This window comes from Camelus dromedarius, chromosome 5 (genome assembly GCF_036321535.1).
Source record: "Camelus dromedarius isolate mCamDro1 chromosome 5, mCamDro1.pat, whole genome shotgun sequence".
Taxonomy (NCBI): Eukaryota; Metazoa; Chordata; class Mammalia; order Artiodactyla; family Camelidae; genus Camelus; species Camelus dromedarius.
In genome coordinates this window covers 67361113-67374952 of record NC_087440.1, presented here as the reverse complement: position 1 = coordinate 67374952, position 13840 = coordinate 67361113, and the positions used below count along the sequence as shown (strand labels likewise).

At 38.8% G+C, this 13840-nt stretch overlaps 1 protein-coding gene across 7 annotated transcripts in view; it reads right to left on the bottom strand.

Moving 5' to 3' along the window:
• SIPA1L1 (signal induced proliferation associated 1 like 1) overlaps window positions 1-13840 on the bottom strand; it is a 338644-nt gene that overhangs the window by 174018 nt on the left and 150786 nt on the right. For all 7 annotated transcript variants that reach the window (XM_064486079.1, XM_064486081.1, XM_064486087.1 and 4 more), the window contains one exon: window positions 4439-4495. The gene's annotated coding sequence lies outside the window, so the exon portion shown is untranslated. The remainder of the gene's footprint in view (window positions 1-4438; window positions 4496-13840) is intronic.

Sequence of the window (13840 nt, the reverse complement as noted above, 5' to 3'; positions counted from 1 at the left end):
AAAAATGTATCAGTTTCCTAGAAACTCACTCTAAAATCTTTCAACTTAACTCGCAGATGTGCTAATAATAATTTTATAATTTGAACCCCTGATTTTCCAAAATGAGCATGACAATGTCTAAGAAATAGCCATGCCCTAGACGAGCAAAGACAACCCAGCTCACGAGCTTGTGCACATACACCCACAGACGCCCAGTAGCAGTCACGCCTGCAAAACACAAAATTACACAGCATGGCTTTCTTCTGCTTCCTGTCAAAAGATGAGTTCCTCTGAGAGGCCCACTCACAGATATTCCAATATGAAAACAAAGATGCATCCATGCATTAAAAAGTCAACTCACATTATCAATTGAAAATCTGATCTTTGGGCTACTGGATGGATAAATCTGCTTGTCTTTTTTTCTCTTGAGCAGACACAGTAAGATAAGAGCTGGGTAAGATCCCTAATTCACTATCAGAAAATCCATAAGAAAAAAAAAAAAACTACTTAAAAGGCTTACTTTCTACCTAAGAAAAGTCTTCATTTTACCTTTCTCCCTAAATGACTTATAAATGTCCTCTGCTTTAGAATGAATATGGTTATTTTAATGTTTTGCACTCAAATAAAATGAAACAAGGTTAACTTATTTGGTGAAGACAAAAAAGGAAGAAAAAAAAAAAAGACATTCACCCATTTCATTGCCAGATAACTAACTGATAGGTCTAAGAAAGTCTGCTGACCTATCCTTTTGAGAAAGAGAAGAAACAAATTTAGGGTTTATCATCCTAAATAGGAGAGGTATTGATAAATGGTTCAAGTTAGAAGATGCAAAATGGGGGGGAAGGGGAATAGCTCAGTGGTAGAGCACATGCTTAGCATGCACAAGGTCCTAGGTTCAATCCCCAGTACCTCCATTAAATAGGTAACAAATGTAATTACCTGCCCCCACCAAAAAAAAGAAGATGCAAAACAGACACAATATGAAATTCCAGGATTTCCTCTGACCTCAACCACAGAGAGTTAAGCTGAGGCTCCAGACAGCAAGGCAGCCCCTGAAAGATAGAGGTAGGAGAACAAACTGGAGCTAGAAGAGGGGCAACAGTTCCTACCTTCCTCACCAAGGAAAGGAGACAAGGCATGGAGGAATGTTCTAAAACAGACCCGCAAAATCGGAATTGCTGACCAACGTCAAATATTCTACTGCTTTTCATTCTATCCAGGGAAGAGATCTGCTTTTACAAATACATATATACCCTTGACAATACTTTCAAATGCAAAGAATAAGCCTCCCTTTCAACTCCATCAGACTAAAGAGTAGGAAACATTTAGTAGCCTTCTGGATAATTTGTGCCAATTTAGATGATTCATGTATTGCTTTCCCAGACTACATGGTCTATGGCCAGTGCTTTCAAGTCAACAAGGGTGCGGAGAGCAAGACCTAATTACAGATCTGAGTCACTGTCTACAAGTCCCCTAGCCCAGTGGAGCAGCCCCCACAAAGGCATCATTTCATTTTGAGGCATAAAAACAAGCCCGCTCTACAGATCCCTTTGCTTAAGAAACAAATAAGAACACATTCTGCCACAAGAAACAGAAACATCAGTTTTCTGAATCGATTTTTCAAAGAAAAATGTCAACAAGTTTTTTTCCCCTTCAAAAGCAACTCTAACACTGAAGTTTTTAAAATAAGACAATGGATATAAAATATATTTACAGGATTACAGCTTAAATATCTTGCAGTTCTTGTCTATATTTGGCCTAAGGTACAAATGGCATTCCATCTTAAACACTGGTTGTCTCCCCATGGAAGAGGTTTACTAACTCTTTTCATAGAGACCTCATTTGATTGGATGTTTCCATTTGATGGTTACATAATCTTCCAACATTGGCAACATTTTAATTTATGATCCTGGGCCCACAATGAAGGAAAAAAGCTAGTGATAGTTACATTTAAATAAAATTAAAAGAAAGATCCATTTTTTAACAAGAAAATGCATGCACAAAGCACAAAAACCTAAAATTCAATTTCCACAAAAGATGTTACTTTTCCCTTCCTATAGTGTGGAGAGAATCTATATGGATTAAGGGGGTAAAAATCTTTTGAGTTTCCTTTTTTCCCCACATGTTAAACATTTAAACAAAAAATAACACCCTGAAAAAAAAATGGATATCCTCTTCTGACTGTCATAAATCTTTCTCTGACACTTTATCAGTAATTATGTTCCCAAGTGGAAAGGATTAATGATCTCTGAGTGGCAATGACAGTTCAGTTCTGCAGAGGCAACATTCTGAACACGAACAAGGGGTAATATGAATCCTTCAACAGCGAAAGAACAGATTTTTTGAATGCAGAAGTTAAATCACCTAAGGTATGTTTCAGACAAAGATGCTATAAAAACATCTCCAGGACTCATGCTGGGGCAAAAAGGGAAATGAGATACTACGTTTCAAAGTGTCATGCTTCACAGTCTGTTCACAGGGGTGGATGCCTGGTCTATAATTGGGGCCACCAGTGCGAGGTGCAAACTGACAAGCTGACAAATTTAGAAAGTATGTAGTCAATTTTGTCAGTTTGATGGCTAATTGACAAGAGTGCAGAAAAAAATATAGATTTACACAAGTTTGCCAAAAGCATGCGCTCTGACCTCAGGATGAATAGAGCTATTTAAATGAGAAAAGTCACCAACACACTCTGAAAAGCTCACTGATGACACGGTAGGTCGTGCATCCACCAAACCTCCGAGGGGTGCAGATCAGGTAGAGACAGTGAGCTCAGTAGCAGACAAGCACCAGATGCCAGAAGATAAGTATCTTGATTAAACTCACCTGCCATTTAAAATCTAACCCATTTTATTGCACATCACCGAGATGCCTAGTAACAGATCTTTGGACCAGTGTTTGAAAACAAATTTATAGCCTCTTTCTGTGGTCCTGAATTTATTCTCAACTCCTTTGCGATCTTAAACGACAAATACATACAATATGTACATTTACCTGAAGTGAAAAAGTATACCAAAATTATACTACACATATGAGGTAAAAGCACAAACAAAATGCATGGGAAGAATAAAGACCAAAACCAGGATAGTGGGTCCTCAGAGGCAGAGAAAGGGCACTACTCCAAGGGAGGAAGACTGGGGCTTGTTAGCTGTTCCACAGAATTGGTAAACGTTCTATTTGTCTAGAGTGTTGTGGGAGGGTCCATGTGGACACCTGTCATATCATTCCCGATACATTTTTTATATTCGAAGTATTCGTGGTAATTTTTGAAGAACAAGAAGCAAACAAGGAACTAGAAGTTTGGGTACAGACTATTCTAAGAAAACACAAGGGACCGCTGCTCTGCACTATGGAATATACACCTATACAAGGGATGGTTTCTGGGCTGGCAGTCCAAGACCCTTTTCAGCGTTCACAGCCCAAATAGGTTGATGAAAAGGCAAAACCTCCAGGGAAGTAAAAAGGAGAATCTGAAAGCAGTGCATTTCATTCTCACATGTTTGCATATGAAATCACTACCTGTAACCTGTCCGGAGCGAAGAGGGTGTCAGTCAGCACCAGCACGCCCTGCCAGTTTCATTTAACCGGAGGACCTTGCCTCCCTTCGCAATCACTCCCACGTTCCCCGGGGGAGAAACTAATGGACTACTAAAAATAAAACAGGGATTAAGTGAATCACTTCGGATGTTTTGGCTCCCAACCCGAACTGGCTTAAACAAAAAGGAAATGTTACTGGCTCAGCTGCTTGGACTTCTGGAGGAGGAACAGGCTTCAGGGCTGGCTTCTCTGTCCTCCGCCCTGTGTGACTTCTTGCTCAGCCTGGAGCCACATCAAACCTCACTCACAGCAGCACAGAACCACATCCCAAAGAGAAAGAGAGGCAGGCTCTTGGGGATGCTCTGTTTTAAGCATGAGAAGACTTCTGCCAGAAGCTCCTGGCAAACCTACTCTGGAGTCTCCCTGGCTAGAACAGGATTACAAAACTATTCTTGAATCCTGCCCTCTGGCCAGTTCATGCCCAACAGGGGCTGATGCCTCCTCCACAATGAGTTCATCATCGACACAGCGGAGATGGGACTGCCCCTGACCAGGGCCCACCCTGGAGCTGCAGTCAGTTCCACAACCCCATCACGTGGTGGGGGGGGGGGTCGTGGGAGGAGACGGGGTGCACAATATGGATCCATCTCTAATGTCTATCTGCTCCTATTTACAAGGAATGGCCTGAGCAATTCTGTGTTAATCAAAAGGTTAAATAAATTATAATTAGGATATATCTGTTTATGTATATAAAGCTAGACACTCAAAAATCAGACAACCAAGTGAATTAATCCCTTTGAGAAAAGCAGGTTTTTAAAAACTTGGTCTTGATACCTCCACTGCTCCAATGAGAAATGTCAAGACAGAAAGCCAACACTTTATAAAAGCAAGTAGGTCAGAGGAAGTGTGGTACAGTACTTACTATACTCTTGTGCCACAGCAATAGAAAGTTAGACAGCATCTGTATTAACTGCACAACCTGGAAAAACAAGAAGAGAAATAGCAAGTACACAAGAAATTCCATTAAAAACAGAGGCATAGCTTTGACAAAAGTCTTATTTTTTTTCTGAAAGAAGAAAACCAGTCATTTTAAAGTAAGTAGCTGCACTTAAATTAGAAATTAGAAAAAAAATACCTGCAGTATTAGAATTACTCTAAATATTTTGAAGTTAAAATCATCCACATCTTTTGTAGATTCAACCACCCAAAAAAAAAAAAAAAAAAAAAAAAAACCCAAACAAAAAACATTTTAAGCAAGTAAAACTGCCCTGGACTACTATTTATAAAACTAAAACAAAAGCAATTATTAAACAGATCTCAAAAATCATGGCGTCTACCCCCTACAACATATATCCAACCTGCTGAATTCAATGCAACTTGAAGTTAGATAAACCAGCTTCAATTTCTAAATTTCTAAACTCAGGGATCTGAGGAAATAGTCCTCAGAAAAAAAAATGCACATAACTGATTCAAATATTTGACACTGCATCTTAACAAAATCTTTGAATATTCAGCTTACTATGGAAGGCTAAAGAAACAGAGCCATAGAACTGGGGACTCTAAGATCCTGGGATGTCTTTCAATGTTCAAAAGTACCAGGTAAGAACTTTGTCTCTATGCAGACCCTGGGACGAGTAACAACATAGCAAGTCACACTCTTAATTAAGAAGGACTTAAAAGCATAAAATTCTAAAGATGTAGTGGCATTTCCTGGGGATAGTGTGCCTTGACAAGGTGGAGGATAGCTATTTTCCAGGTACCTACAAATACCACGTCCAATTTCATTTTCTTCAGTGTATGTAAGATTCAGCCATGTTGTTGGCATTTGTTATAGTTTATAGAAGAAGGAAAACATTTTCCCTTTACCCTTCCCTCTCAGGTTAATTCTTGGGAATATGCAAATTAAACTGATAAAGACAAATTAATAGGAGAAAAGGTATATTTTCTTTATTGATGTTAATATTTTTACATGCATGGGGATGCCACAGTAAAATGAAAACCTAAAGAGACTATTAGACCCAGGGGCTCATATACTGTATTAACAAAGGGCAATAAACAGTGAAAAAGTGACTAAACAAAGGAAAAGGGAGGGGGGGCTCCCAAGGATGATAAATTGTGAGAAGATGACTAGGAAATGTATGGTAGAGAAGGATTGTTTAGTAAGATTTGTTCCACAGACTCAAATGTCTCCGTGATGAGAATCGTTCTCTCCTCCCTAGTATGGGAAATGGGGTAACCTTTACAAGTGGAAATGTATGCCCTGCTTTCAGGAAGAAAGGGGATGGCAAAAAGCTCTTCCTGTGTCTGCTGTTTCTCAGTGTCCTTCAGTTCAAAATAATCTTCATGCTAAAGTAGCATATTCTAGGGTGGGATCTTCTGATTGGGTTCATAAAAATTAAAACAAAATAAATAAAAACACTATTAAAAGAATAAAGGTGCAAGTCTCAGAAAGGAAGTTGGTATTTGCAATACATGTATCCACCAAAAGACTCATTCAGAATATATAAAGAACTCCAAGAAAATAAGAAAAAGACAAGCCACCCAAACAGTATATCAAAATGGCCAATAAGCATATGAGGGTGCTCAATGTCGTTCACTGCCATGGAAATACAAATTAAAACCACAATGAGATAAAATTACACACTGATCAAATGGCTAAAATGAAAATATCTGACAACACCAAGTCTCAGGATGTGCGGCAATTCACCTCTCATACACTGCTGTGGGGGTGAGCACTGGAAAACTGTTCAGTAATAGCTGATAAAGCAGAGCATAAGCTGGCCCAGCAATTCCACTCCTACAGAAATACCTATCAGGAACGCACATAACCAGGTCCTAAAGACATACAGAATAATATTCAATTCTTTGAATTTGGCATTAATTGTAATAGCCAAATCCAGTTAACAAATTAATTGTGGAATATTCATCTAATGAATACTATACAGCGGGAATCAGCCAACTTTTTCTGCCAAGAGTCAGATAGTAAATATTTTAGGGTTTGCAGGCCACATAATCTCTATGCCCCATTACAACTACTCAGCTCTGTCTTTGGAGCGCAAGAGTGGCCACAGACGGTATGTAAATAAGTGGGGGTTGCTGTGTTCCAATAAAACTTTATTTACAAAACCAGGCAATTTTTTTGCATGCTATACAGTAATGAATATAAAGGAACCATAACTAATGCGGCAACACAAGATGAATCTCACAAACATAATATTGAGACCAAGAAGCCAGGCACATGAGAGAGTATGCTGTATGATTCCATTTTATAAAGTTCAAAACCAGATAAAACCATGTAAGTCAGGATAATCCTGGCCCTCTGAAGGGGGCAGTAAAGCATGAGGGGAGGGAGGAGGGGAGATTCGGGCAGGCTAGGAATCCTGGATTCCCCGCTCTGAGTGGGGGTTTCCTGGTTATGCTCAATTAGGAAAACTCATCAAAGTGTCCACTTATGATGCACTTGTCTTTATATGTGTTACACCTGAATAAAAAGTGAATATATTAGTTAGTCGTTTTGTTTTTTAAGTAAATAAAGCATACGAGCCAGGAACGTAAGTGAATGCTTTCTCACAGCCCGCTCGCCCCAGACATCAAACACTGATGCAGCAGCCGGCCCTGTGCCCTCACTAGGTGAGGTCCTGAAGCAACATCCCTTCCCCTGTATATACTGTGATGTCTGTACAACTAAACCTCTGTTCTGAGTCCCGGGTAGCAGCGTGGAGAGTGCGCTACAATTAGACAGGACACACCAGGAGTGGCAGGACGAGAGGGAAGTAACAGATGGTGGGTGAAGAGACTGGTGGAAATAAGCCCCTACACTGTAACATAATCTGTTGAATAATTTCTACAGGACAGAAAAGCAGCTTAGAAACACAATTTGGACGTTTACGGCACTTTTCTTTTGGACAAAAATAATGACATTTTAAAAGCTGACTAAAGCTCTTGAGAGACTGTTTGAACGGATTTTGTTTCCAGAACAACAATTTCTTCCAATCTAACAGGCTAAGTGGGCAGGAAGTTTCAGCCTTTCAAGTGAAGAAGCAAATCTGACCAATAACATAGTCTTGACTTTCTAGGTCTGCATATTTTAAACAATTTCTATACTTCGATTTCATCTCTTCCCTCTATACTATGTCTGAAAATTTAATTAGACATTGTAAGCTCCCAGGCATCATAGGAAGCCATTAAATTACCACGGCTGTACCCAAATATGTTAGGAGAGGCAGAGATTACAAAAATGCCACGGAAGACAAGATCACAGGCATCACATTACAAGGATTCACATGCTATCAGGATGGGCTTGCATCACGAGTGAAATAAAGAGAGAAAGAGTAAAGAAAAAGTAAGCGAAAAGAACTCACTGTACTGTAGTCACTGCATAAGTGCAAGAAACTGAACTAGACGCTAGAAATGCAAAGATCAATTTCTTGTCTTTAAGGAGCTCACAGTTACAAAGAAGATGACAAGCCTATGCATCAATAATTTAAATCAAGTGTCACCAAAGTTACACAGCATACACAGGTGCTATGGAGCTATGAATGAACAGGAGAGAATTATTAACTACAGGAGAAGTGAAATGCAAGTGGGGACAGGAGGGCGAGAGAAGGAAGTCTTCACACTGCAGCTAAGAGTTGAAATGAGTTTTGAAAGATTAAAGATGGGCAAGGTAAGAAGGGGACCACAGCATCACTTTAGGCAGAGAAGGGAACATGCAAAGGCATGGAGGCGTGAATGAGCCAGTCACGCTAGAGATAACAGAAAATCTGAGGCAACCAGAAAATGGTGGACAAAGACAAGCCAAGGCTGAGATGATGAGAGGACCCGTCAGTTACACTAACTTCCAATTCTGTCCTACAGACACTGTGGAGCCAGGAGGGTGGGAACTGGTGGAATGAGAATGGAATACAAAGAACAGGGGGGAGGGACAGGTCTCCAGATACATCTTTTTACATAGTTTTGATGTTTATAACCATGGTGATGTTTCACCAAATAAAAAGCCGTATCATCAAAATCAAACACTATGTGAAAGTAACTCAAAAGGAAACACAATCAGTAACAAGTGAACTGTATTACAAAGGTGTAAGTAACCACACTTAAGGGAGTTCAGAAGGAAAAACCAACCTAACCAATTCGGAAACCAGTTCTTGGCTATATACTCTGAGACTAGAGACAAAACAAAGAAAGGGAAAAGGCCAGAACGAACTGTATGGTGTTAAGACTAGAATCAGAGATATTCCAGTTTTTAATACATATTTCAATAGGTGATAGATATTGATAGAGGTAGATATGTGTATACACACACATATATATATGTCTATGTGTAAATATATATATATACATTTCCTAGCTCCGTCCTCTGAGAGACTAGGAACAGTGATACTCCTTTAGCAGTGAACACCCCTATCACCCAAATATTGGCTTCTAAACAGCATCCTGCCGTGAGAGGAACCAGGACTACTTAGAGAAATGTCTGGCTGCAAAGCTAGGACGGGGAAAGTACCAGATGAACCTAGAACATCTTATGATACAACAAAGTAAAGTGCTCGAACAAGATAAGGATTCACCAAAGGACACTGGAACCAACCTGAAGGGGCCAAATCTGGGATAATCTGAGCAATAAAATAAAAAATTATGTTGATGGATAGTAACTTACATGACAAAACAAATACCTATGAGTCCATATTGATAAAAATAAGTCACTGACCACACAAAAAAATGGGAGAGAAGGCCAAGCCCTTTCCTGCAAGAAAATATCAATTGATAAATATTTTTTAAAAAATCATAGAAATAGAAAAGCCACCATTTGGCAAACACCACATATTAAAGAACACAAAGGAAATATATCAACTAAATGCAATGTGAGATCCTAAATGGGATCATGGTCCACATATAAATATTACTGGGATAGGTGACAAAATATGAATAAAGTCTGTAGCTCAATTAACATTATTGGACATTCCACTGATTTCCGGATTTTGATAAGTTTATTATGGTTACACAAGACACTAGCATATGGGAAGGTAGATGAAGGGTAGGGAGAAACTGACCTATTTTTGCAACTCTTTAAAATTATTCTGAAATTAAAAGTAAAGAAAAAAAAAACAAAAACGAAGGACTAGATGAGAGATTGTGAGTCAGGATATTCTTAATCCAAAATTTGGGTTCAGGCCTTCTCTCTGTGCCAAATATTAAAGCTGATAGCTTGACATTAAAAAACAAAGAAAAGGCTTATATATACATAAATGTGTAAATAAGAAGCTTGAAAGTAATGAACGCAGAGTACTGTAAATAACCAACCAGAACTGAAAAAAGAACCAGACAGAATTTTAGAATTAAAAATATGATAACAGAAGTTTTTTTCAATTCATTAGGTGAATAAATTATGCTTGAACACAGATGAATAATGGATTAGGAACTGTAGGACAGATCTAAAAAAAGTATTCCGAATGCTTCCAAAATAGATACAGAGATGCAATCATAAGGGACATTGGATGGTGGAGTGAACAGGCCTAACATCCACCTAAGAGGAATACTAGGAAAAGTAATGGAGAGACTCAACAGTGTAAATGACACCAATCCTTGAATCCAGAAAGGCCAATACACAACAAGCAGGGGGGGAAAGCAATATGAAGGGACATCAGAATAAAACTGTAGAACACACACACACACACACAAACACATAAAAAAAATTTTAAGAGCAGCAAAGAGAAAAGAGAACCACCTACAAATGAACACCAGTGAGAATGATGGTTGATTTCTAGACAGCAACGATGGAGACCAGAAGAGGATCATTATCTTCAATGAAATAACAGAGACAGCTATTAACCTGGAATTCTGTAACTAAAGACAAGTCCTTCAAGAACAATAAACATTTTCAGCCAAACAAAGCTGAGACGTTACCATCAATTGACACACTAAATTAGAAAGGAAGTGACCTTTGTGCAGAAGGAAAAGGATACCAGACAGAAGACCTGAACGGCAAAAATGAATGATGTGAAGCCTCACAAGACAACAGTTAACAAGCAGATGAAAGATGCTCAACCTCATAAGTCATCAGAGATAACAAGTTAAAATCCTAGTGTTGGACCACTACATACCCACCGGAATAGCTAAAATTAAAAACCATGACAGCAAGCACATGGAGCAAACAGGACTCCCTTATACCTTTGCTGCAGTGTTAACTGATACAGACCCTTTGAAAAAATGTTTGGTAGATCTACTTAAGTTGATCTATAAAGTTCAACTCCTAGGTACACAGCCCACATTAAAGGACACATGTGTGACAAAAGATGAATAAGGATGTTTGCAGCAGTGCAATTCACAACAGCCTCAAATCGGAAACAACCCCAGTGTGTATCCATAACCAGAAGAAAAAATTAACTGATAATTCCATACAATGGAACACGGTAGTTACAAAAAGAAAATATTGCCACCTGCAACAATGTGAACATATAATGCTAAGAGAAAGAAGCCATATAGAAAGATACATGTTGTATGATTCCTTTTACAGCAAGTTCAAAACCAGGCAAAATTAATCATCAGTGATTATAATGAGAAGTCAGAACATGTACTTCTAGCCTGATAGATTCTTTGACTTCTTGATCCAGGAGCTGGTTACATAGATGAGTTCATTTTTTTTTTTGAAATTGATTGATCTGTCCACAGATGATTTGTCACCTTTCTGTGTGTATGTCCTACTGCAGCACAAATTTATTTTAAAATAGAATAAATGATGGGGCAAAAAAAGAATGAAACATGAGCAAAGATATTGGCAGGAATATTACAGAAAAGACACTGTGTTCCTTTCACTACAGCCCCCTCAGGTGGCACACAATTTTGATTTGAATTTTATTGATGATGTCCACATTGATGAACTGATTAAAGTAATATATGCCAGACATCCTCACTACAGAGCTACAAACACTTCTCCATTTTGTAATTAATAAGTATTTCTTAGGGGGGTACTCTGAAGCTATGTGAATATACTGTTCCTCATCAAGCTTTCAATTAATCAATCCATTCATTCATACATTTGTATTATTCATTCATGTATTCAGTGGATTATAATATATTATTATCACGGTTTCTTATAAACGATTATGACTTTTATTTGTTTTGTAGTCCAACCCGTCCCAAATTTGGCCAGTGGAAACCCTTTCAGATCGCATCTAGGTCATTTTTACATGACCTCATCATTCTTTAAGCATTTCCTTACTTTCTAAAACTAGATGTTTCAGTCTCATTTTGTACTTTCTATTTCTCCAAGGAGCTCTGGTTCCTTTTATTGGAGGGTGGTATTTAGAAATCAAGATTCAAGTCAGGATCAAGATGGCAGAGGAGGAAGACACTGAGCTCACCTCCTTCCATGGACACATCAGAACTACTACTACATACAGAACAACTTTCTCTGAGAATAATCTGAAAACTAGTAGAACAGCTCATCTACAGATAAGGAAATTAAGAAAAAAACACACTGAGATGGGTAGGAGGGACAGAGACACAGTCTAGTTAGGACCCACACCCCCAAGGTGACAACCTACAAGCAAGAGGGGATAGCACTAAAGTGGAGGTCCTTCCCAGAGAGCAGGGGGTTCAAGCCCCACAGCGGGCACCCCCGCCCAGGGGACCTGCACCAGTAAAACAAGCTCCCATAATGTCTGGTTTTCAAAACCAGCAGGGTTACGTCAGGGAGAGCCAACGAGATGTGAGAAATCTTAAAGGGCTCATGCACAAACTCACTCACTCCAAGTCCTAGTGCAGAAGCCGCAGTTTGAAAAGCATCTAAACCATAAATGGAGATTCAGTGGCTGATGTTAGGGCAAGTGCTGAAGGGGCAGGGATCTACTGGAACTTCCTTCCAGAGAGAAGTACTGACAGGTGTCATTTAAAAAAACATTTTTTAATCCTCTCCTGGCCTGGCCCTGGTAGGTGCCATTTCTGACATCTGCCATGTATCTTGCTAGCACCACTGACCCGATCCCAGCATTCCCCTATGGACCCACTACAGCCAGGGCCTTCCCAGAGTGGCTCCTGTCCTGCCACACCAACAGGGACAGTCTCTGCTGGGATGGGCACACCTCCAAAGCAAGTCCCACCCCTCCACGCTGGCCCAGATTGCCACCCCTCCCCAATGCCACCTCACGAGCCCTGCCCGACCTACCAGAGCAACTACAGCGGTCATGGCCAAGCCTTATAATAAGCTTGCCCAGGGGGCCAACCCACCCAACAGCACATCCACAGAACAAGTCTTGATAAATTTAAGAAGACTGAAATCATACCAAGTATCTTTTCCAACCAGAACAGTGCAAAACTAGGAAACAACTCTAAGAAGAAAACTGGGATTATACTGTACAGCACAGGGAAATAGATACAAGATCCTGTGGTAGCTCACAGCGACAAAGAACGTTCATGTATACCTGAAAAATTGTGCTGTACACCGGAAATTGACACAACATTGTAAAATGACTATGACTCAGTAAAAAATGTAAAAAAAAGAAAAGTAGAAAAGATACAAACACATGGAGACTAAACAGCATGCTATTAAACAATCAATGGGGTAAAAAAGAAATCAAATAGGAAATTTAAAAAAATATCTGGAGACAAATGAAAGGTTGGAAGGTTGTGTTTAACTTTCCAAAAATCTATGGGACACAGCAAAAGCAGTTCTAAGAGAGAAGTTTATAGTAATATAGGCATAGCTAAAGAAACAAGAAAAATCCCCCCCAAAAAATCTAATCTTTCACCTAAATGACCTACAAAAGGAAGAACAAAATCAAAAGTTAGTAGAAGAAAGGAAATAGCAAATATTAAAGTGGAAATAAATAAATTGAGACCAAAAAAAGTAGAAAAGATCAATGAAACTAAGAGCTGACTCTTTGAAAATACAAACAAAATAATCAAGTAAAAAATGAAGGGCATAAATAAATAGTCTGAAATGAAAGAGACGTTACAGCTGATACCACAGAAATATAGAGGATCATAAGAAACTACTATGAACAATTATTTGCAATCAAATTGGAAAACTTAGAAATGGATAAAATCCTAGAAACTACAATTTTCCAAGAACCAGGAAGAAATAGAAAATCTGAGTAGATCAATTACAAGTAATAAAACTGAATCAGTAATTACAAGTAATAAAATTGAATCAGTAATTAAAAAAAAAAAAAAAACTCCCAATAAACAGAAGTCCAGGACCGCGCATCTTCACGGGTGAATTCTACCAAACATTTAAAGAAAAGTTAATACCTATCCTTCTCAAACTATTTCAAAAAATTGAAGAGGAAGGAAAGCTTCCAAACTCATTTTACAAAGCCAGCGTTGCCCT